At 39.9% G+C, this 24,771-nt stretch overlaps 1 protein-coding gene across 4 annotated transcripts in view; it reads right to left on the bottom strand.

Moving 5' to 3' along the window:
* LOC129731391 (pseudouridylate synthase RPUSD2-like) overlaps positions 1-24,771 on the bottom strand; it is a 503,699-nt gene that overhangs the window by 363,328 nt on the left and 115,600 nt on the right. The window lies entirely within an intron of this gene.

The raw sequence follows: 24,771 nt of genomic DNA, 5'->3' as shown, positions 1-24,771 counted from the left end.
ATAATCCCTAGGGTGTACTGAATTGCAGCTAATTCTGCGACGTAAACAGAAGCAGGATTATCGAGCTTATGGGAGACGGTTAAATTGTTATTGAAGATACCGAAGCCAGTGGACCCATCAAGAAGTGATCCGTCAGTGTAGTACATATTGTCGCAGTTGATGTTTCGATATTTATTGGAAAAAATTTTAGGGATCTGCTGCACGCGTAAATGATCCGGGATTCCACGAGTTTCTTCTATCATGGATGTATCGAAAAACACAGTAGAATCAGAAGTATTTGATAAGTCGACACGATTTGGAATATTCGAAGAAGGGTTAATATTTTGGGACATGTGATTGAAATACAATGTCATAAAACGGGTTTGAGAATTAAGTTCGATTAACCTTTCAAAATTTTCAATCACGGGACGGTTCAAGACCTCACATTTGATTAGAATACGAGAAGACAGGCTCCAGAAGCGGTTTTTCAATGGTAGTACTCCAGCTAAAACCTCCAAACTCATCGTATGGGTCGACTGCATGCAACCTAAGGCGATACGCAAACAACGATATTGTATTCGCTCCAGTTTGATCAAATGTGTGTTTGCTGCGGAGCGGAAGCAGAAACACCCGTATTCAATAACAGACAATATCGTTGTTTGGTAAAGCCTTATAAGGTCTCCTGGATGGGCTCCCCACCATTGTCCGGTTATTGTACGAAGAAAATTCACTCTTTGTTGACATTTTTTCATCAGATACCTCACGTGACAACCCCAGGTGCCTTTAGAGTCGAACCAGACACCAAGATATTTGTGTACCAAAACCTGAGAAATCGTTTTACCCATTAATTGTGTTTGAAGCTGAGCAGGTTCATGCTTCCTAGAAAAAACTACTATCTCAGTCTTCTCCGGAGAGAATTCGATACCTAGCTGTAAAGCCCAAGCAGACAAATTGTCCAAGGTATCTTGCAATGGTCCTTGCAAATCGGCAGCTTTGGCTCCTGTAACAGAGATTACACTGTCGTCTGCAAGTTGTCTTATCGTGCATGAATTTGCCAGACATTCGTCGATGTCATTTACATAAAAGTTGTAAAGAAGGGGGCTTAAACATGAGCCCTGGGGAAGACCCATGTAGCTAATGCGAAAAGTTGCCAAATCGCCATGCGTAAAATGCATGTGCTTTTCGGACAACAAGTTGTGCAAAAAATTGTTCAAAATTGGAGAAAATCCTTGTCGGTGAAGTTTACCCGAAAGAATGTCAATAGAAACGGAATCAAAAGCCCCCTTAATGTCCAAGAACGCAGACGCCATTTGTTCTTTACGAGCATACGCCAGCTGAATATCTGTTGAAAGCAACGCAAGACAATCATTCGTCCCTTTGGCACGGCGGAAGCCAAATTGAGTTTCTGATAGTAGACCATTTGATTCGACCCAGTGGTCTAAACGACGGAGTATCATTTTTTCCATCAATTTCCGGATACAGGATAGCATTGCAATCGGCCTATAAGAGTTGTGATTAGAAGCTGGTTTCCCTGGTTTTTGGATGGCGATCACCTTCACTTGCCTCCAATCCTGCGGTACAATGTTTTGCTCCAGGAACTTATTGAACAAGTTCAACAAGCGCCTCTTGGCATTGCCGGGTAGATTCTTCAACAAGTTGAATTTGATTCTATCTAATCCAGGCGCGTTATTGTTACAGGACAGGAGGGCAACTGAAAATTCTGCCATCGTAAAAGGTGATTCTATCGCGTCGTGGCCCGGAGACGCATCGCGAACAATATTTTGCTCAGGAACAGAGTCCGGACATACTTTCCTGGCAAAATCAAATATCCACCTACTTGAAGACTCCTCGCTTTCGTTGACCGTTACGCGATTCCGCATTCTTCGGGCTGTGTTCCAAAGAGTGCTCATCGATGTCTCCCTCGACGTCTCGTTCACGAACCGACGCCAATATCCACGTTTCTTTGCTTTAGCCAAGCTTTTAAGCTTGGTATCAAGCTCCGAATACCGTAAATAGTCGCCAGGTATACCTCCCGTCTGGTAGGCCTTAAACGCGTCGGATCTTTGCGTGTAGACATCGGAGCACTCTTGGTCCCACCACGGAGTGGGAGGCCGTTCTTTGATCGTTACGCCGGGATATTTCTTCGTTTGGGCTTGCAACGCGGCGTCGAGAATCAAGCCCGCGAGGAGGTTGTATTCTTCAAGTGGTGAATGATGTTGAATCGACTCGACCGCTTTTGAAATCATTTCCTCGTATAACTTCCAATCGACATTTCGTGTGAGGTCATACGGAATGTCAATTGGTCGCATGCGAGTTGACCCGTTAGTAATTGAAATAAGAATAGGCAGATGGTCGCTACCGTGAGGATCGAGGATTACCTTCCATGTGCAATCCAACCGTAGCGACGTCGAACATAAGGATAGATCCAAAGCGCTTGGGCGCGCTGGAGGTTTCGGGATACGTGTCATTTCACCGTTGTTTAAAATAGTCATGTCGAAGTCATCGCAAAGGTTATAGATTAAAGAGGAGCGGTTATCATTGTATGGGGAACCCCAAGCCACGCCATGAGAGTTGAAGTCTCCCAAAATCAAACGTGGCGAGGGAAGAAGTTCTATTAAATCAAAGAGCAGCCGTTGCCCAACCTGTGCTCTGGGGGGAATATATATTGAGGCAATACAAAGCTCTTTACCTTGTATTGTCATTTGACATGCGACAACTTCGATGCCTGGAATCGAGGGGAGGTTAATACGATAGAAAGAATAGCACTTTTTAATCCCTAAAAGTACTCCTCCATATGGGGTGTCTCGATCAAGGCGAATAATATTAAAATCATGGAAGTTGAGATCAATATTTGAAGTAAGCCAAGTTTCACAAAGGGAAAATGCATCGCATTTGTTTTTATTTATCAAAACTTTAAACGAATCAATTTTTGGTAAAATACTTCTACAATTCCACTGTAAGACAGAGATAGAATCCTTCATATACGCAGTTGAATTAGGCATCGAAGGATACAATCGCTGCAAGGAGAGGCCATTGGGCAGTCAACTGCTTCAAAAATGATCTAACTGTTGGGAGGAATGCTGTAAGAAAAATTTTAATTGGATCGGGTACATTGAAAGTTTCAAAAATCCAGTCCACAATGTCAGAAAATTTCACTAATCCAGAGTTTGTTTCATCAACTGGGAGTGTAAAAGGAGCAACTGGGGTTTTAGATGTTCCTGGCAGTGCTGGGAACTCCTTCTGGGACTTTAAATTTGCCAGCCCAGGAGGAGTTTGCTTCGGTTTTTCCGCAGCACTGTTTGGTTTGTTTGTAACCTTCATTTCACTTTGAGAAATCTTAGGACCTTTTCTGGGAAGTTTAGGAGAGGAAACACTTTTCCTCTTTCTAGACTCCCCAGGATTGGCGTAAGATGCTCCCGCTGGTGAATCGTCAGAATCGGTTTCCTCAGAGGGCAACAGATCGAAGGGGTTCGAAGTAACGGGAGAAGTGGTAACGGTCTTCTTCAGCATGTCAGCGTAGGAACGCTTTGAACGCTCTTTGAGAGACCGTTTTATTTTATCCCTGCGCTGCATGTACACCGCACATGTCGAGAGCTCATGCAGATTTTCTCCGCAGTGAATACACTTTTCAGCGTTAACACTGCAAGAATCTTCCGCATGAGACTCCCCACACTTGCCACAACGTGCCTTATTGCAGCAGTAGGCAGCTGTATGGCCTAACTGCTTGCAATTCAGGCAGTTCATGACGCGGGGCACGTAGAGCCTCACAGGGAGACGAACCCGGTGGATCGAGACGTGGCTTGGTAGTGCAGACCCGGCGAACGTAACTCGAAACGAGTCTGACGGAGTGTATACTGTTTTGCCACCGATGATCGATGCTGACCGCAATTGCTTGCAGTCGAGCACCTTTACTTCGGGACACGTTTTGTTCTTAAAGCACCCTTTGGCACTTTGCAGTATACACTCGACGGACAGACTCGAATCGGTTATGACACCGTCGATCTCCACGTCTCGTGCGGGTATGTAAACGCGATACTCGCGTGTGAAGAGCTCAGAGCAAGCTATATCGTTGGCCTCTTTCAGGTTACCGACCACGACACGGAGCTTGTTAGGCCGGACCTTGGAAATTTCGGTCACGCCCTTGTACTCCTTCGTCAGGTCTTTAGAAATCTGCAAGAGGTTCAACTTTTTCGATTTCGGTCCTGCCTTTGGCCGAAAATAAACAGTATAGCTGCCCTGGGCTCCGTCTGGGTAAAGCCTGGGGCGAGGGGGGACTGAAGGATGAACAGGGGAGGGGGTAACAGAAGGGTCAGGGTCAGAGGGGTTCGGGGATGGTGGCGCGGGAGGCGAGGGATCTACATCCATCGCGCTATGTTTAGCGCACTAGCGCTGACAAGAACACGTACCTTTTTATTTCTCCCTTCCAGTAAGGTTGGTTGTCCGATCGTTCGAAGTAGCAGCCGTTACAGCCAGCAGCACCAATACAGCAGCACCAAACAGCCACCAGCAGCGAGCCAGGTGTGAGATCACTCCACACAGCGATACGACTTGCTGACACTGATGGCTTCTTCTTTTTCCTCGTTTGTGTCTCGTCCACTGCTGTAGCACAATCCAGCCAGCAGCCAAATCGGCTTACGCACCAGCTGGCAGTCACGATGCGAAACAGTTGCACAAAGGAACGACCTTGAACCCGGATTTATTTCACTCGACCAGGCAAACAATGCCAACACTTGTTCACACGTCTTTTGTTTTATACTCTATCGGACCGATCACCAAACACGTCCAGTACTGATGCGTGTTCGGCACAGAATGCCAAATGACCTATGTTCAAATAACAACCATTTTTCAGTTGAGTAAAATTTTGCACACGTATTTGGCTTAACAAATTGCGAATTTTCAACAGGTGGTGGAATTTTTAAGACTCGAAAATAATTTTCTAAAAGGGCTTACGTATTTTGTCATTATCATTTCCAGGCATCTAAAACATTGTAGCTCAGAAACCTTTAAATGTACAGAAGAACTGTCTAAGAGAGAATTGTAGGGAACAAATGTAACTTTGTAAAGAAAGTATACACGGTAATTTTTTTTTTCAGTACAAACATTTCTAAATGAACACACTCTAAATAATTCTGTTTTTCATGTTGGAAAAAAGTATGTATCAGAAAACAAGTAAGTTAGTAAGAAAACATTTATTTTTTTAATGAAAACTGAAAAAGATTAGTCAAACATTGATGATTGTCCGACCATGGAGAATTAAAAAAAAAATTATAACTTTTTGAAAAAAAAAACATTTTTTTTTCAAAAAATTGTAACTTTTTTTGTTTGATTGGTAAAGCATCTACAGCATTAAAGTGATGCGTGCTTTGCCAGATCGAGCCAAAGACGACCACCAGGCAAACGGTGTTTGATGCTCGTCTTCGGCTCAGCGCGCAACGAATGGAAAACATACACTCAGTGAACTTGAAGCTGTTTTTACCTTTTTAATAGAGAGTTCGTGCGGATCTTAGTCATTATGTGTTTGCTACTTGACTCGTGCCTCTATTCTGATTTTCGTTTACATATTGTAACTCTATTTCAACAATTATGGTACCTAATCATTTCGCAATGAAAGCGTTGGCAACGTATGACGGATACTGTTTTTTTTGTAATGTTTTTGAAATTGCATGCAATTACTGCAATGGGATTTTATGAATTGAAGCGGCACAAACATGGTCTGTTTAACGGCAGCTTCTAGCACATTTAATTGCTCCCTTCTCCTCCACCCCGTTTTAAAAATTCATAAAAAAATTACAGTTATAAGCACATGTGCTTTCATAACTCAAATTAAAAAAAATCCTATTAGAGATGAAAAACTAAGATTTCATCTCGTACAACTTGCTAATAGTATACACTCAATACACAGGTTAGAATACTGGAAGTCCTAAGATTTGATGTTTCTTTGGAAATAAAAAAAAGAAATTTTCGAATTCAATTTTCAAACACATTTTTCTCAAAACTATTGATTTTGAGTCGTGTAAGCCTCGAATTCAACTGACGATATATCTGTATTGGTTGCTGTCGCAATTAAATAAACGTAGTTCTAGAAAAATAGAATAAAAAAATTCTCAAGTTAAGAGCATTGCTACAGTTGTTAATCGGAATTTGTCATTCTTCTAGTAGTTTTGTATATTAAGCTCATGTGGAGGCTTCAGAATCAGTTTTAGGGTAAGATTCATGCAATAAATCAGTACCAAGTATTTGACAGGATCAGTCCAATATAGTTCATTTTGGTGGATTCTAGAAATTGATGATCTTGGTTACTGAGGAACTAGAAGTTTGGTTTTTGTTGCAATATCTAAAATACATACCTAAATACAAAAAACCCGCTTTTCAAGCTCGACACTGTAACTTTGTAACAGAAAAGCCCTCTATTTACACTCTTTAGTCCTTCGTCACCATTTCATACAACTTTTAGAGCTGCATACCTTCCAGTACTTTGAAATTATTATTTGGCAGTTGCATTAGAAAAACTCTTCTTTCTTTAGATTGTAAAAAAAAACAAAATACATAAAGTTGTTTAACTAGATATTCTCTCAATCCCACAGTGGTGGCGAGGAATCTATGATATGTAAAATGAAGCATAGGCTTTCTCATTTTAATTATTCTGCTGCGTTCGCTTGTGTAGAAATGTTATCAGTATAAAATACTTTTCAATTTCGTGAGAAATGATTATTGAAAAACAAGCGAAATAAAAAGATATTTTAATCTTTCTTTTTGAGTAATTGAAAAAGTTTTTGAACCACAAACTCGATTCAATTCTGTTAGGCAAATTTCTCTCAACGTCACAGGTCACCTAGTTCCCATGTAAAACTCCCATTCAAATCAAACCTATCATTATTTACTGCCGCTGTTCGAGGTGTGCCAATTGAACCATCCTAACAAACAGCCAAAATTCGAGATTCGCTCCGTTTACGACAGCTAGGTTTCTCCATTTCAAAACAGTACAAACAGAGAGCGCAGCCAGTGTAAAAATAGTAACAAAGTTACACCTGCAAAGCACAACAAGCGATCACCCCGGGAGGAGGATGAGTGGCAGTCACGCGACCTGCGCTCGGTGAGAGATTGAATAATACAGAAATGAACTATGTAAAACTTTACGTCATCTCACCGTGAAATGATAACATCGACGGTGCTCTTCACGTTACATAGTGGCTATCGGAGGAATGTTTGTTTGATTTCGTTTGGTTGATTTTTTTTGTTTGCAGTTTGGGTCAGGTGAATTTGAAGCGCGCAATACGATAGATGGAACGAAATTGCGATACTTTTTTAAATCTGCGGTTGCTGTCAGTTAACGCCCGCCTTTGCAGGTGGAACCGATACAGATGTCAGAGCTGTCAGTTGTGCTAGTTGATAGCAGTCGGGCGATTATGTGTTTTTTCTTTCAAAACTAATTTCCGTGCAATTTCCACCGGTTTTCGCTGCAGTTTCGATAGTTTCAGATTTGCTAACTTTTTTACTTAAGCGACGAGAAAGCAATTTCGGTCAATCTTAGGCCCTAGTAAAAACAAGTGTCACATGTTGACATTTTGTTCAGAACAATTGAAATATTGTGGTGCAGTTTGCCTCCTGCAAGAGAAAAAAAAACTACTCTAACTTTTCAATAAAGCGGAAATAGGCATCCATTACATTTCGGAGGCACGTTTTCCAGCCGGCAGCAGTTGCAGTATAATAAATAAGCGCTTTAAAGCGAGCCAAAACAGAAGCGGATCATTCCGAGCGATGAGCCTCCTCATTCATATAAACCACAAAATCCACCCCCAACTGCTGCCAATAATGTGCCTGTACTGCAACTGTACATGGGGGATAAGGGTCAGCACAAAGAAAAAGCTTGTTAATACAACCAGCTTTTTCGCCGCGCCACCAACCAACCGTCAGCTCAGTTTGTTTTTTTTCGTCTTCTTTCTGTAATGCTAGGGCAAACAGTTTTCAGTATTTTTGTCCGCTCAGTACTTATTTTCAAGCAAACGACCCGTATCCTAAAGTTGCCTTCCACCGTCGGTCGCTGAGCCCGAATCCGTTCGACGGGCACCGAGTTGAAAGCTACAATATGAGCGAGTTTTTCCTCTCGACGTTCAAGACACTGCAGATATTATAAATTCGACACGAAACGGCAAACTGTTCCTTCCCGGAGTTCCGTTTCGAATCCATTTCGTCGGATTTGAGTCGTTTTCCTACTTTTTTTTGCGCTCGGGGTGCAATGGCAGCAACTCCGACGCCGATGACGTTCTGGGTGGCATTGCATCACATCCGACTTGGAAGTCCACCTCGCCTTCGGGTAGTTTTTTTTTTGTGTGGCTTCATTTGTGCAATGGGCTGATGAACCATCAGAAGTCGGGCGAGTAGTTTGAAGAACTCAAAACTTACCCGAAGTGGAAGATACGTAGCTGCCTCACATGAGTGCTGGTAGCTCTGGCGGTTGCATCTGTTAGTTTCGTGCGGGCCCAAGCAGATAACCCTTACCCGCATAAATGCCATATTCGTTTCAAATTACTGAATAAAATAATTTTACTTTCTATGATGTTCTCGCTCTTGAATACCTCATTTTTCAACTTATTTCTATGGCTCGTAGTGAATTGAAAAATACCATTAAAACTTCCTCTAGCAAGTGGTTGGAAACCCACAACCGGCAGTACTAGTTGTTCTCTAGAACGGACCTTGGTCTCTCCCTCACTTTAAAAAACTATAAATCCTAACGACATATGTGAGTGAATTTGGATATAATTTACGACTGCCACTCTGGACTGCCTGCTGGAAGGCACACCGGTGGCCAGTTTCCCCCTAGAGGTTGCCCACATTTTAAGAGTTAGAAATAAAGCGCTCCCGGCGATGGAAGCCGAAGGACGCAACCAAACCACCCGCCTGGTGACATATCAGAGCTGGCTTGAATAACGAGCGGCAGCTCTTTTTTACTCCGTTCAACCGGAAGACAGAATTTACCCCCGCTAGACAAGAAAACAAACAATCGCCCGATCAAAAATACACAGGGAAAATCGACTCAAAACAGCATTTCCGAGCGGCACCACCAACGAAACTTTATTTATTTATGCAATAAAGCCATTTAGCCCAAGTACTGCCTTTTTTGAGACTCAGCTGCAACCCCACACTGCAAACAGTATCAACGATGGAGGAGGATGGATACTTTCTTTATTCGGCGGCAGCAGCACGAGGGTGGCTGGTAGGAGTAAAAACACAAAAATATTATAAAATATTGCCACTGTCAACTCCGCAGTTCGGCCCCGGCCGCAGAACTGTTGACGGGGCAATTTTCAGCGCGTGCCCTATCGGTTATGGCTTAGAAGGACCGCTCCAGTGGTCGTGTACAGCAGTTTGTGGCGGAGGACGTTTTTCTAACAAATTGGATTTTTATCTTTGCAGTAACAGGAAAAGAACGAAGGAGAGGCTCTTCGAGAACAAAAAAAAATGTAATTGCTTTTCTTACGATTGCAAAAATGCATTATTGCTGATCGTCGCGAGTTCGGCACGACAATGTATAGTGATTGGACCATATTTTACTATTTACAAGCTGTATCGAAATTTATGATCATAGAATTTGGACCAATATGAATCAAATCAAGATTCACGCGCTTCGTCGTTAGGAGTCCCAAACTTGTATACCGACGAAAGATGTTTTTCTATATTTTTTTGTCATGGAATTTTTCAGGTAAAATTCGTAGTTGTGTTATTCAATAAACCTGGAGAGACCATGTGACTATTCTTAGTTGAAGGCAGGGTAAAACCATGTAATCTACTTGGACCATTTACATTTTCTACTCCTGTTCAAGCACCCTTGGCTAATTCTTACGTATCTGTGCGAAAGTAATACTGGTAAAACCAACCAGTTAACAAAGGATACGAGTAAATGATTACGGCGAAAGAAAAAAAGAAACTCCGGCAGCATTCTTACTGAGAATATGCCATAAAAACTGAGAGTAATTTTTGAGTTACGGTAGATGACCTTTCATTCCTGCAACTGGTACCTAATATTCGATCGTCATGAAATTTATCGGATCTTCGGATGTGAAATATGATATGAAATTTTAGACATTAAACAAAGAAGTTGGCCTTTTGGAGCACTCCCGAGCTCAGATAATGTACGAAAATATTAAAAATCCATTTTTTTCTTGTTGGTGACATTATACCACTGCGATCTATTGTGGTGTGTCCTCTTTTGCTTTAAGCCTTTTCTTGTATAGACAACTAGGGTAAGGAACGGCTTAAGTAGTAGCGCCTATTTCAATCAGTCGCAGAAAACAGGCCTCAAATTCCTGCTTTTTGATCAATTTTGACAATTTCAATGATGGAAACGAAAATCTTGATTGTCTAGCTGTCTTACGAATATAAAAAATACTGTTAATCAAAAGAAATCTGTGAGCAAACAGCATTTGAAACAAATTGACCTATATTGCAGCCATTCAGGAGCCACTTCGGGTGCTGCAAAAAACGATAAAAGAACAGACTGATATACTACTGTTTGAATTTCACCCAACACATTTCGAGTATTTCGTCTGAATACACAGGCGGTTCCTAAAGCTGCTTAGAATATGTTCCCTACCCTACTATATGTTTAAATAGTCACTATCGTGATTGAAACCATTGTCCCAATGGGGTATTTTGTAACGAATGAAATTTAAAACATTATTCAGAGAACTAGCCCAAATTTCCCAAGGTTCTAGAAGTCCCTTATTAAGAAATTTGCGCCGTTTGATGAATATTGCTCGGCCTTCACACAGCAAATGATGAGCACTTTCACTCTCCGTGCTGCACTGAACAATTTACTCCAAGGCTTGATATGCCAGCCCATAATTGATTTCCCATTTTTGAGCCGTCAGTGTAAAAAATTATAGTCATCTCGAGTGTTGGGACCTCCACATTCCCATTGATTAGGACTTGGTTCGAAAACATTAAATAAATGGTTGAAATCATACTTTTTGACGTGGGACTACGTCTTTGTTTTCTATACTGGTATGCATTCAGTAAAATTGGAAAGGAAACTGGCAAATGTTGCGTCAGATTTTAAACGATAATAACTGCAAAACCACATGATGGATAAAAATAACCAATATGCTGTTGGATTGATAAAATGTTGAACAATATAATGTCGTAATACGCTAGTCATCATATTTTTTTTCATTGCAAACCGGTGAAAATTGATGAAAAGTGTCAAGGACAAATCGCATGCGGGTATTCTTAGCACAGACGACATGAATAGGCGCCAACATTTGATGATATTCGCTGTATCAATATAAAAAAAAACTGACAGAGTCTCCCCGTCAATTTATGTTTGCTTCCATCCAAGAACCTTTACTAATTTGATGTCTCGAAGGTAAAGGTTTTTCGGAATATTTGAAACAACCCCTTTTCTCGAACAATTTCTAAACCTGCTGTTAGAGCGTCAAAGGAACTGATGTCTTGAAAGAAAACAGCACAATGGTCCAGAAACCGAATTTAGGGGGAAATTTGGGTCTAGAGCTCTATAGCCACATTTAAGAGAAAAACTTTCTTCTACAAAGTTGTTACATATGATAAAGCGCTCATTGAAAAATTATCAAAAATTAGGGTGACAAACATTTTCGATGCAATCAAGTATCTAACTTTTTTATCTTTGTAGATAGAAGAAAAATTTATTCTACAACGTTATAGCTCCATTGATTTTAAGTAACTTTGTAAAGAAAAGTTTTTCTCTATCTTTGAAAACAACCGATTTATATTGAAAAAATATATTTTATGCTCTAACTTTTTTATTTCAAGTTTCATCTCAAAACTTTTATATGCATAAAATAATGTATAAAATAATTGAAATTTTCGGCTTGTTTTTAAATTGAATTTACTCAAATTTAAAAAATAACATTTTTCTAAAAGTTCCTCTATTTATAGAGTCTAATATGCCCTTCAAAATGAGACCAAGAGATATTTTTCATGTTTGCCCCAAAATGAATGACATACAAATAAAAAACGTATATTTTTTGATGAAAAACATTAATAACATTGAGTAAAATTGAGATATTTACGATGTCAGCGTTGCAAATTGTTTCTCTTAAAAAGCTCTAAAAGTCGTTCAAAGACCGTTTTGAGATGAAACTTGAAACAAAAAAGTTAGAGCGTAAAATATGTTTTTTTCCAATATAAATCGATTGTTTTCAAAGATAGAGAAAAACTTTTCTATACAAAGTTACTTAAAATTAATGGTGCTATAACATTGTAAAATAAATTTTTCTTCTATCTACAAAGATAAAAAAGTTAGAAACTTGATTGCATCGAAAATGTTGGTCCACCTAGTTTTTGATAATTTTTCAATGAGCGCTTTATCCTATGTAACAACTTTGTAGAAGAAAGTTTTTCTCTAAAATGTTGCTAAAGAGCTCTAGACCCAAATTTCCCCCTAAATTCGGTTTCTGGACCATTGTGCATTGTCACATATTTTATTATTTTCAACTTTACAAATTAAATAATAGAGGTCTTCACATCGAGCTCGTATACGAATACCCAGCCGTAAACTGTGTATCTTCCATTACTCGTCAATGAAGGTGAGCATTTTTACGGCTGGGTATTTGTTTACGAGCTCGACATGAATACCCATAATATACTTGTATAAGCTGTTTTCGTAATACTGTGAACGTAATTGTTGGCAAATGAAACAAACTTGTGAAGAAAATAACATAAATGAATCTTTTTAAACTTTAACTTCGTTGTAATTGTTAAATGTTGTTTGCACACAAAAAAAACACTACAGGCATAACATCACTATGTATAAATGAAGTTCTTTCGAGTGTAATTATATACACACTTAAAGTTTATTGCCGGGTCTCGGTATTTTTTGCCGAAAACCACTGAGTGCTCGGTTTAAAATAGTAGAAAGACACGACTGCATGACGTTGACTACCGTATTCTTATATTTCATTAAAACAAATAGTAGAGGGAATTACAACGCTTCTATTACAAAACTTCGAGGCACCAAAAGGTGTCAGTTGCCGATAATATTCTTGTTTTCTGGTTAGTCCGTCCAGGTTTCCAGCCATTTTAGTATTTTGCAGTAGCCATGTACTACTAACAGCCACCAGCATTACGGGTGAAACCGGCACGAGATGACCGGTACTCTCTTGTCTTTCCTCCTTTCAGCTGCTAACACCTAGCGTCCGTATGGTATCGGTACGGTTTAGTAATGAAACTGATGGGGTGAAATGTTCGAACGATACCTTTTATATCAAGGGTTCGTCAGATAGTTAGAAAGAAGGAGGGGCTAAGTAGAGAATGAAATGACAAGGAACGCAAATAAGCATCGGAAACATAAAGTGACAACAACAATAACAACAGAGTCAGATCGATTGTATCCGTTAGTGTCGACTGTGCTTGGGAAGAGAGGTAGTGATTGGCTGCACGGTATGATTCAGACAATCGATATTAATTACCAATTTTTCAATAGTGAATCTCGAACAATAGTTTGTTTTTGTTACATAAATTTAACCGTAAAGGAAATTTCTGATCGATTGATGCCAAAACCTCGAAAACCTGATTATAAATGACTGAAAAATATGCGCTCAAAACCTGACCACTTTTCCCTGGTTTTCCCTGGTTGAATTACTAGATTTTCAAATTCAGGCGCCTAACTTCGATATAGACGTTAGTCAACGTCAAAAAATATGACAGCTGTCACATTTTTTCACAAATCTCGCTAAACCTAACTGAAGCTTCGACACAAAATATCCGTAATTTCGGTGGTGATAGCTCGGTAATATTTTATACCGAAATTTCAGTGGTGCCGTTCTCGGGAAAAATTACCGAGACATGGTAATAAATTTCAAGTGTGTATATTTCTAAAAAACCTAAATTAATCCACCTAGCGGTCAGACTCAGCCTTTCTCATTCAAACTTATTATTTGTAAAAATAGATTTACATGAATGCTTAAATCCAATAAAGGTATATTCACTCATTGGATTCTAAAATATTGATGTTGTAATTAAAAAATAGAATATGAAATTCGACGTAATGTTAGTGCTTAAGAAATAGCGAAATTAAAAAAATGATTCTTGATTTCGAACAATTTAATCACGAGCGATACCGGGAACGTTCAAATAGTACGATACCACATTTAAATCATGTTGAGGCCATATATATCAAAGCAGGTATAGTGTTGAATAGTCTTTGAATTTCTTTTCTTTTCAAAACTTTTGAACAGCATATCGAATTGTTATGAAGTTTGTTATTTGTAAGTTTGTTAGATGACTCGTTTGTATGGCACTAGTTATGTTCAAAAAAGTCGTGTAATACTTGAAATAATAGACTTTCGTTGATTTACAAATTAAAACATAACGGTTGCTTAAGTTTGATTACAATCAAATGAAAAGGAAACGTATAGGGCAGCCAAACTTTGAAACCACGTGTTCAATCATAATTCATCAGTTAACCCTTAACTAGCCCGTTCATCTGATATCAATATTGTTCAAATCGGTTGTGTTGTTTCTAAGATAATGAAGTTTCGTGATTTTCACATTTCGATACATTACAGACGAAGTAACAGTTCGATTACAACAAAATTCAATAGGGTGTTATGAGGCAGCTAGACCTTTCATTTGATACTAATTTTGTGGAAATCGGCTCAACCATCTCTGACCCATATGACATTCGGCCATTTGGATCACTTTTATTCCTTTGGTTTTTCCAGTGATTGCTATACCTTTCTAGGAGAAAGGCAAAAATGAAGGGGAGGCTGAGAATTAAATTGCGTAAATCACTGAACAAACGAATTTATTGTGTCTGTAATTACAGTGTTTAGTCCCACGTCACCATTTCATACAACCCTAGGACTGTATACCTTGTAGTATTTACCATCAAATCCTTATTTTTTAGTATTAGAGGATTTATATAAAACTCATTTAGAACGCGTAGGTTTATCATTTATCATTCTTCATCATTCTAGGCCTTAGCCCTCATTTTTTCCCCAATGTGCATTTGCAAGCCCAAAAAGCACAGGTAGCCTTGTTAAGGACTTGTGTTACGTGTGCATTTATCATAGACATATAACTTGCATTTTCAAAAGCTTCTTCTATGTCCAGAAATGCTGCCAATAACATTTCATTAGCCTTTTTCAATTTTCTACTTTGTGTTCGTCAATAAGTTTTTCCATTATTTTTAGAAAGATAGAGGCCAAACTTATTGGTCTGAAAGATTTTGACCACTCTGATTTGCCGGCAAGCTGAAGGAATATACCGTAGCAAAAGGCTCGCTTTATACATTCATGTTACAGCAGGTACTAATTTACCTTTGGAGTATTGTATTGGATAAATTCTGTCAACTTCTGGAGACTTAAATGGTACAAATGAGTCAATAACCCATTCTACTCTATAAACTGTGAAAATTTTGTTGCTTAGACTTTCAGCCTCATTTTTGGATAATTTTGGTCCAATAAGTGTGCCATTTAGTCTAGAGCCAGCATTTTCGATACAAGAATTGCGATCCAATATTGAAGTGTTTGTTATTGAGTTGGAAATAGGAAAAGAACCCGGAAAGTGAACTTGCATCATCACATTCAAAGTTTCCTCTGTCCCTGAAGTAAAAGTTCCATCAATATTCTTGAGGGATCCGAGGCCAATAGAATGAGTTTTGGAGAGAACTTTCTGAAGCCTACTGATGACTGGTATGCTATCAATTTGTTCGCAAGGGAACCTCCAGTCTTTCCGTTTGGATATTATTATCTCTTTATTGTATTCAGTTAAAGCCTCTCTGTATTCAGACCAGTTTGCTGTTGCTTTAGCACGATTAAACAGTTTCCTAGTTTTCCTTCGAAGATGTTCCAATCGTTTGTTCCACCAAGAAAAGTCTCTGTGTGTGGAACGTTTTTTTACGGACAACATGGTAAGCCTGTTTGATTTTGCCTATTATGTTTTCAGATGCCAGTTTAAGCTCATGACGACAATTAATAAAACTCGGAATTATATCACTTTCACCATCCACGGCCGGGCTGTAAGACTCCCAATTTGTTTTACGCGGATTCCTACAGGTTTCGTTCAGTAAACTATTTGCTGCGTACTCGAATGAAATATGGCTGTGATCAGATAGACAAATTTCCTCTGAGACATGTCAAATTTTAATATTTTCAGAGATTGCAGAACAGCAAATGGTTAGGTCAAGAACTTCTTTCCTTATTGAGTTAATGAAAGTTGAAGAATTTCCCCAGTTGCAGATATCAATACCATGTTGTGTAATAAGCTTGAGCTTGAGCTTGAACGACCGCACATTTCGTAGTTGCTCCTCCGTGATGGATCTGAGCTAGTGAAGTTGCACAGAGAACCACGTATATGGCAACAAGGGACCATCTTCAATGTACAACAATTCCGTAGCTTCCGCTTTGTATAGATCCATAACGGCGCCGGCCACGTTCATACGATCGTATATCAATATCATGCTGTGTAATAAATTCAAAAAGTGACTCCTGTTCACATCAAAACTGATCCAAATTGTGTGTTGTATTGTAACAAATCTGATCAAACTGGACTGATAACTTATAACTCTAAACGTTCTGTATAATTGAGTGTGTACAGATAAAGTGATTACACACTCTTCCTAATAGTATGATATGAACTATATTCGCAGAATAGAGCTGATAAATTTTACGTGCTCTTTTTCAAACGATCATTCACGATCTAGGGATTTTGCGGTTTTTGTTTACTAGATTTTACCATGTCTTCACTGCATTCTAGAACATTGACGAAGCGCTTTTTTATTAGAGGGCAATAAAAAGTTAGGGACGGCATCTCATTGGACCGCCGGTTTTATGGATATTCAGATCCGACTCTAATAAATGAATTAAAAAAAAGAATCTCTTTCCCTTACAAATATCTACCTTCAGAGTGATTATTCATTTTCATTGTGACTGTATGGATGACCTTGAGCTAATGCTGTTTTTCTGCCATTGCTCTTCATACTACATGATTTGATTTGATTGTTAACAGAGATTAACAGACATGTCTTCACACATTCCGTGTTAAACCGACTCAGAAGATGTTAATTTATTAGCTAAATATTGATTACCCTTGAAGCAGCGATATCAGCCAAAAATATTGTCGGATGCAACCAGGAAAAAAGTGCTAAAATATTCACTGCAAAACATCTTTATTTACGTCTGTCGTCAAGTTGTTTAATAGGCTGTGATTTTTGAATATGATTATTGCACCCCAATAGTTGCTTGATTCGTTCTACCTTTCGCGATGAGTACCCTTCCAAGAACGCCGCCCCGTAGAAGATCACAGCGATGAAACACGAGTTCTCACGGTTAAGAAACTTCGTTGCTCGGCGTTTTCACACTTTGCATATCTGGATCGGAATCCAAATCAAAAGTGTTTGCAAGAACATGCTAATGGCACAGACGCGTTAAACCTAGGTACGAACGCCTTGAGAATTGCTAACAACTCTATCAACCAATGGCCAGGCAGGCCGTTTGAGCCGTTCAATATATTTGATATATTTTCTCACAACCACATTGGAAGTCAATCAGGGGAAATCGGACACTGAAGGCTGTGAAGATGTTGAATAACTTGTGCTTATGGAAATGTATGAAAAAAAAAACTCACACTTACATACGTATTAACGAAGTGCACCCTAGAACTAGTCAATAATAATACACTGCCGTCTGAACAAGCACTGCTGTCACCCGAGAAAAGATTAATATTAAATATTTATTATTCAAATTCTGCAGTAAACATTTACTTGACATATTATGACTGCTTCATGCAATTCGCGGTCACATGCCAAAAAGCGTCACAACTTCTATTTTGATCATCAACCGCGCCTGGTTTGCCGTATTGAAATCCATAAATTGCATCTACTATCACCAATTGCCGGTCCGGTTCGAGTTCGATTCTGTTGAATCGGTAATGGGCGGTCATTACCATTAGTTTTTTGCCTCTTCACTGGGCAAACATAGTTGAAAACACAAAAAAAAAACTGGCCAATCAATGTACGTGTACATACATCGATTAAGGGTTCAATAATCTTGAATATCGAATCAACACCGCCGTGTCAAACTTAAAACCCTAACGGCAATCGCACCGCACGACCGACGGGGAAGTTATTCGACCGTTCGATACGCACCTCAACGCTGCTGATTTTGCACGCTTCATTAAGCGAGTACGGCGGCGTCCTACGCGATTGGTTTAACGCTGGTTTAACTTGTAAAAGTAGTTACTGCTCGGTGCAGAGTTTAATAAACGCAGGCTGCCACCCACTCTCCGGAGGGGCGTTGGGGAAGCGCAGCGGCACCAAAGCGGCATAAATCAATTTGAAGCTAATTATGACTGTTTTCGAACAAGCAGCGAAGAGTCGCAAGCGGTTCGTTGTACCTTATTATTGCGCAACCGGAGGAATTCTGTCGGGGGAAGTAAAGTTTCGTATTCCCATTCGGATGAAACTTTGCAGTAGCTTGAAACCACTAATTATGTCTATCGCTTTCATCGGACGAAATTCTAAGTGTTCATTCTTCAGCTAGCGAAGACAGCATTCCAGTATCTTAATTATTTACCGACTAAGAGAGAGAGCAAATAATCGGGGTTTGCTCGGTGACAATCCATTGCTGCTGTACCGACTGGTTGGACGTGGTTTATTACCTTCTTCGCAAAAATTGCTAGCTGGAAGCTTGAACCAAAAAAAAACATCGAAAAAAGTTTGCCCATTTTTCTCCGCAGAGTCACGCGTTTGTTGTAAAAATCTAATAATGTGCGGTGTCAAGTGTAAAATACTGTTATTGTGTTTTAACATTTTTTTAAACCACTAGAATGATCTGCAGGCGAATTCGACTAGTGGGGCTCCACCACCAAGCAGTGGGAAAAAATCCTTACTAAGAACAATAATTTCAATCTTCTCAGAAAATAACTCCACCGCAGAACAAAAAAACACTTCTGGAAAACCCTCAAGGCGCATAAAACTCGCTTCTCTACAGCAGTTACAGAAGAAAAAAAATCTGGTGCTGCAAGGAAAAAAAGTACAGTCATATTAGCAGCAACAGCAGCACCGTCAGCATCATCATCACAAACTACACAAATGGGACAAATAATCTAACTTCCAAGTTTTGGCAGCGGCGGCGCTCTGCCACACCGCCACCGACCGTCTTTGCCGAACACTTTCCATCTCCACAATGCGCCATTTTGCTTCATTTGCAGGAGACACACCCCGCCCGAAGGTTGTGCTAAATTTTCTCACTTACACCACAGATTTCACCCGCCGCCACCCGGATCGGCCAAAATTTATGTTTCATTTTTATATTGCAGTAAACTTTTCTCCTGCGTTTGCAGCATGGAAGAGCGCCGCGACGAAGGCGAAATAAAGTTTGCTTCATTAAACGCACCGAAAAAGCCGCCGCCAACAGCAAATAGTGTGACACACTCACACACAGCAGCAGTGATCGCACAAGGACGCCGCCGTCGCACGGTCGTCGTTGTTGTTGACTGGGTGTAATGGAGCGACGCGGTGTTTGACCGCGTCTGCTGCGTAAAAATTCACCTCTGCGGTCAAGCGGGTCCTGTTTGTGTGCCTCCGGCGGCGCGGCGGATGAAAGTTCACTACCTATCGACAACTGGATCGGCAGCTGCTGACAGGGTTGTCAGTGAGTTTTATTTATTGCCGAGAACAAGGCGAAAGTTTTCTCCGCCGGGTTGTGACGCCTGCTTGCTTTACTGGCTTCAGTAGTGAGCTGTATCTCCAGGTTCTAATGTTTGCGGCTTCCTTGGCGCAATTTGACACGTTTTTCGTTGTTATTCAGCACGGTTTCGGTTTAGTAACTCGATATTAGGAGTTATTTCCACAAACGAAGGTTATAGCAAAATAAAATAGCTTTAGAAGCCAGATTAATGCGATGAGAAGTTTTTAAACGATCAGTTCGAAGTAACAATTTTAGCACATATTCATTCATGTAAATTAAAAGGTGAAAGTGAAGACTAATCTGGTATTAGGAATAACTTTTTTAGTTGAAAAAAAAAACAAAACAAAAATCGTTTGAATTGTTCATTCCCCGTTAAAATGTTTTTATTTTGCGCACCAAAAAGAGAAAAAAATGATTTCGCACTTTTATGTCGCGATTTTATCACAACAGTTATTGAACCTCTCTTTTGCTTCGGTTTATTCGAATTAATAGGCCCTAAAGTTGACTGGTTTGTTTCGCTTTATTGTCGTTCCCAATAAAATTCGCCGCGTAGAATGTACTTCGCTTTGAAATGTGACCCAGCACACCAAGCAAGATGACAGCTTTTATTTGCAATCAATCAATCGCATGTGGGCCTGTAAAATTGAAGCAATAAACAATTTCTTGCATCAACTTATTTTCGCCCGCAGAAAATTCACTGTTTGTTTGAAAGTGAAGAAAAATTACCGATCGAAACTGACACCTTCTTCCATAGTGTCGTGATTACACCTTTTTCCCTCCTTAAGTAGAACTTTGTTCCGAGGGTGCTTTTTCACATGAAACTAATCCCCTCTTGTGCCTTGCGCTAGGGCTCGGAAAGCTTCCGTGTCAGATCCGTAAAGCTTTCCACTTTGGTAATGCTAACATAGAAGTAAAAAGCAAAGAAAGTATCCCACCGCTTTTTCGTCCAGGTGTGTGCGCTGGACGAGAATTCTTCGCTCAAGCGGAAGGGACAAATTGACAGAATCGAAGGAGTGTTTGATACCTCAGTCGCTTTTTCTATCTTTCTAGATACGGACCCGCGTCGCTTCAATTAAGCTTAATCGGATCACCGCAAGCATTCGAAGGGCTTCTTACTGTCTCTCTCTCTATATCTTCAGCAGCAGCTGACGCGCGTCCATTTAGTTGCTAAGACTATTTGGAGATCAAGTTCGCCAGTGTTTGGGCACGATTCGATTCGATTTAAACTTGCCTCATTCACATTGCAAACTTGATAGGGTGGGATGGGCGCTAAGGGGTTTAGCCTTTGTTGACATCGTCTATTCATTTCGACTTTTCGAAAGCCGATTAGTTGTCGATTTTCGATTTCATAATGGCAGGATGAAAAGCGTCGAAGCAGGAGTCGGGTGTGAGTTTCCCACGAGACTAATGAGCCACAGTGGAAATGCGATTGCCTGCGATTGTGTAGTTCTTTTGGAGTTTTTAAATCGCAATTAGTGTTTGAAGATGTGTCAAAGAGGCGAAAGGTGAAAGGCTGTGAAGGTGTTTCTGGTTGTTTTCTTTAATGTAAATAATAACAAACTCAATATAAAAGGACTAATCTCCAAGAAGGGTTATGATTGGAACAGTCCAAAAATATCTCATGATTGGACCATTTTTAGCATAATAGATTAGATTTACAAAAATATATATATACATAACAACGAAAAATAAAAAAAAATCACAATGAAGTTATATTGAAAAAAAAAAAAAATATATATTAAGTAGCATACTAATGAAAGTTAATATAAATAGGCAGATGTACGTATGGTGCCTTTGACAAAGTTATCTATCTAAACATATAAAAATGCAACTCTGTCTGTCTGTCTATCTGTCTGTCTGATTCATATAGGCTTGGAAACTACCGAGCCAATCGGCGTGAAATTTTGTATATAGGGGTTCTAGGAGCCGGAAAGGTGACAAAGATAGTTCGAGACCCCTCCCTCTTCTGGAAGGGAGGGGTCCCATACAAATGAAACACGAATTTCTGCACATCTCGAAAACTTACCAAGTAATTGGAACCAAATTTGGCATGTGGATGTTTTTAGGAGCAACAAATATGTCCATGTTGGTTCGACACCCTTCCCTCTTCGGGAAGGGAGGGGTCCCATACAAATGAAACACAAATTTTTGCACATCTCGAGAACTAACCAAGTAAATGGAACCAAATTTGGCATGTGGATGTTTTTGGGAGTAACAAATATGTCCAGGTTAATTCGACACCCTTCCCTTTTCTGGAAGGGAGGGGTCCCATACAAATGAAACACAAATTTCTGCACATCTTGAGAACTAACAAAGTGGCAGGTGGATGTTTTTACGGGTAACAAATATATCCATAATGGTTTGACACCCCTCCCTCTTCTATATGGAAGGAGTCCTATACAAATGAAATACGCACAGCTCTCTTCTGTAAGGGAGGGGTTCCAAACAAATGAAACACAAATATCTGCACATCTCGAGAACCAACCAAATAAATGAGACCAAATTTGACAGGTGAATGTTTTTTGGGGTATCAAACATGCCCATAATGTTTTTACACCCCTTCTTGTTCTGGATGGGAGGGGATTTCCACAAATGAAACACAAAACTTGGCACAAGTATTCTTTATAAAAAGAAAGTGGTCATAGAAATATTAGATAGGGAGAGAGGTCACCCTTAAAGAAGGAGGGGGTCAAAAGTATTAAATTTTACATAATGGACACTTCATATTTGTCATATTTGGAGGCCGTCCAGGGGGATGTCCAGAGACCGGAGCATAATGTTTGATGCCATTTTCAATCCAAGATGGCGATTTCCGGTTTTTGGGAAGCCATATAAAACTGTGTAAAACGCTCACGAACCCCCCAATATTAGTATTTTCGAAGCAAAAATGACTCTTAAGAACCGGTTATCGGTGTCTGACGATACTTTGAAACCTGGGTTGCCGACTTCCGGTTTCTGGAAATCCGCGAAAATAATAATTGAATTATATACTTGACAATAAACGGCGTAAAGCTTTCCACTGGGTATTTCCGGGATCGGAATGACGTCGTCATACAAAAATCGATCATATATTTCCCAATATTGGCCTTTTTTGAAACGGAGTGACATCTGTTTGCAGCGTTAGCGTTTGTTAGCGTTTTGGATGAAAAATATGTTTGGAAAAGTTGTTGAACCTCAACTATTACCGAACAAAAATTTGGTTAAGGGCATCGATCAAACAAGATAAAAGCTTCTAAAATCCAGATATTTATTCAAAAAAGGTTTTGTATGTGTGTATGTATTTTCCAGCAAAACTCTCGAATGACTGTACCGGTTTCAGCCAAACTTGGCATACGTATTTTGAAGTAGAATACTTCTCTCAGGAAGTTCGGCTACATAGGGATGTGAGATGGAAATCTAAAACCGAAAAAAGTGAAAAATATGTCCAATTTCAAATGCTAATAAATCGGTTAGTATTCGATGGATTTCCTTCGTTCTTGCAGCAATAGATTGGAAAATCTTCTAAGATTCTTCCCAAAATAAGATAATTGTAATTTTATTATTCACACTATTGTACTATTGAAAATAGTCAAGGCTTGTCAAAACGAAAAACTCGACCTCTGATTGGTCGTTATATGCTTGCTTCCCAAGCACGGTCGACAGGATCATATACCTTGCAATTGAAAACATGCTATTTGGCCTATATAAGAGCCTGTTTCAGCCGGAGCCGCTCATAATAGTTCTAGACAGCGACAAGTTGTCAACAGCAGTCGTCCTTCCTTAGCAGCAGCACTAGCCCTGTGGTTGGTCACCACGTCTCAGGAGCAGCGCGGTTTTTCTCAGCGTGTGTCGCCAGACTGCCATTATTCCCCCCGTGTTGGGGCAGCATGAAGATTGCCATCAGGAAATCCAATTTTGGAAATCAAAATGCCTTTTTGAAGGCAAATAAACAAGTCATTGAAAGTTAATAATTTTTGTCAACGCAAGCAAGCATTCTGTGTTGCATCCTAACAATTTAAATTTGTCGCACCCGTCTAATTAACAGAAGGTGAAATAGCTCCCACAGTGCATGTTGTCCGTGTATCTTAATTCCCCCAATGTTAGGGCAGCTCAAAGGTTGTAGTTAGCAACCAATTTTGAACCGCAACATGCTTTTTCAAGGCAAATAAACAAATAATTGAAGGATAATAATTTTCTGGCATCAACACAAGCAGACATTCTGTGCAGGATGCAATCAAATTCTGTTGTAGTTGTCTAACTTTCACTTTATTTAGTAAACCCCCCACTGTAGGGGCAGCGCAAAGCTTGCGATCAGCATAACCGACATTGAATAATAAACTGCCCTGTTAGTACGCATTCACAAAAGCAGTTAGTTCGACTATGCAGAGCTAATATGAAGTCGATTCAATCATTCAGCATAAACAGAATTTTGTCCTCTCCCAGCTGCCAAGTTGCAACATGATGCAACACGCAAAAGCGAGCAAACGAAATCGCTTGATATTACAAACCGCAATAAGATGCGGGTTAAAACCGTTGCGTGTGTGAGAGCACCATCGGTGTTTATTCGCTGGATACACTATCTACTGTCTACTGAACGCAATAATCTGCTTACATGCGACATGGGGACGGGAACATTTTCTTCAACCAAGCTGCACAACACGACACAAAACATGTTATTTTGTTGCTTCAATGAGAGTGCTATCGGTCCGGCTCGACAGAATGTTCACAAGAAATCATTTTTGTGCATCCTTGCTACGAAACTGAGGAAAACTTCAGAAACTGAAAAAAGAGGTGGAGCTTATCAAATGATCGCTCTGAACCAGAATGAAGTCACACATATTTTTCAGGTTATATCATTCCACCACGTACGTAAAATAATTCATTCCTATTTTCATCCCTATATAAGAGCCTGTTTTAGTCGAAGCCGCTCATAGTAGTTCTGAACAGCGACGACAGCAGTCCTCCCTTAGCAGCAGCGGGAGCGAGCAGTGTGTACCATCGATAGCGGATAGCGACCACAACTGTGGCATGGCTGCGAATAAGCGTAGCAGTTTCAGCGGATCTCACCATCGATAGCAGCAGGGCCAGCAGATGGCGGCCACAACTGTGGCATGGCTACGGATAGCGTTGCAGTTGCTCAGCAGTT

The sequence above is a fragment of the Wyeomyia smithii genome, chromosome 3 (genome assembly GCF_029784165.1).
Source record: "Wyeomyia smithii strain HCP4-BCI-WySm-NY-G18 chromosome 3, ASM2978416v1, whole genome shotgun sequence".
Taxonomy (NCBI): domain Eukaryota; kingdom Metazoa; phylum Arthropoda; class Insecta; order Diptera; family Culicidae; genus Wyeomyia; species Wyeomyia smithii.
This window is presented reverse-complemented; position numbering and strand designations above follow the sequence as displayed.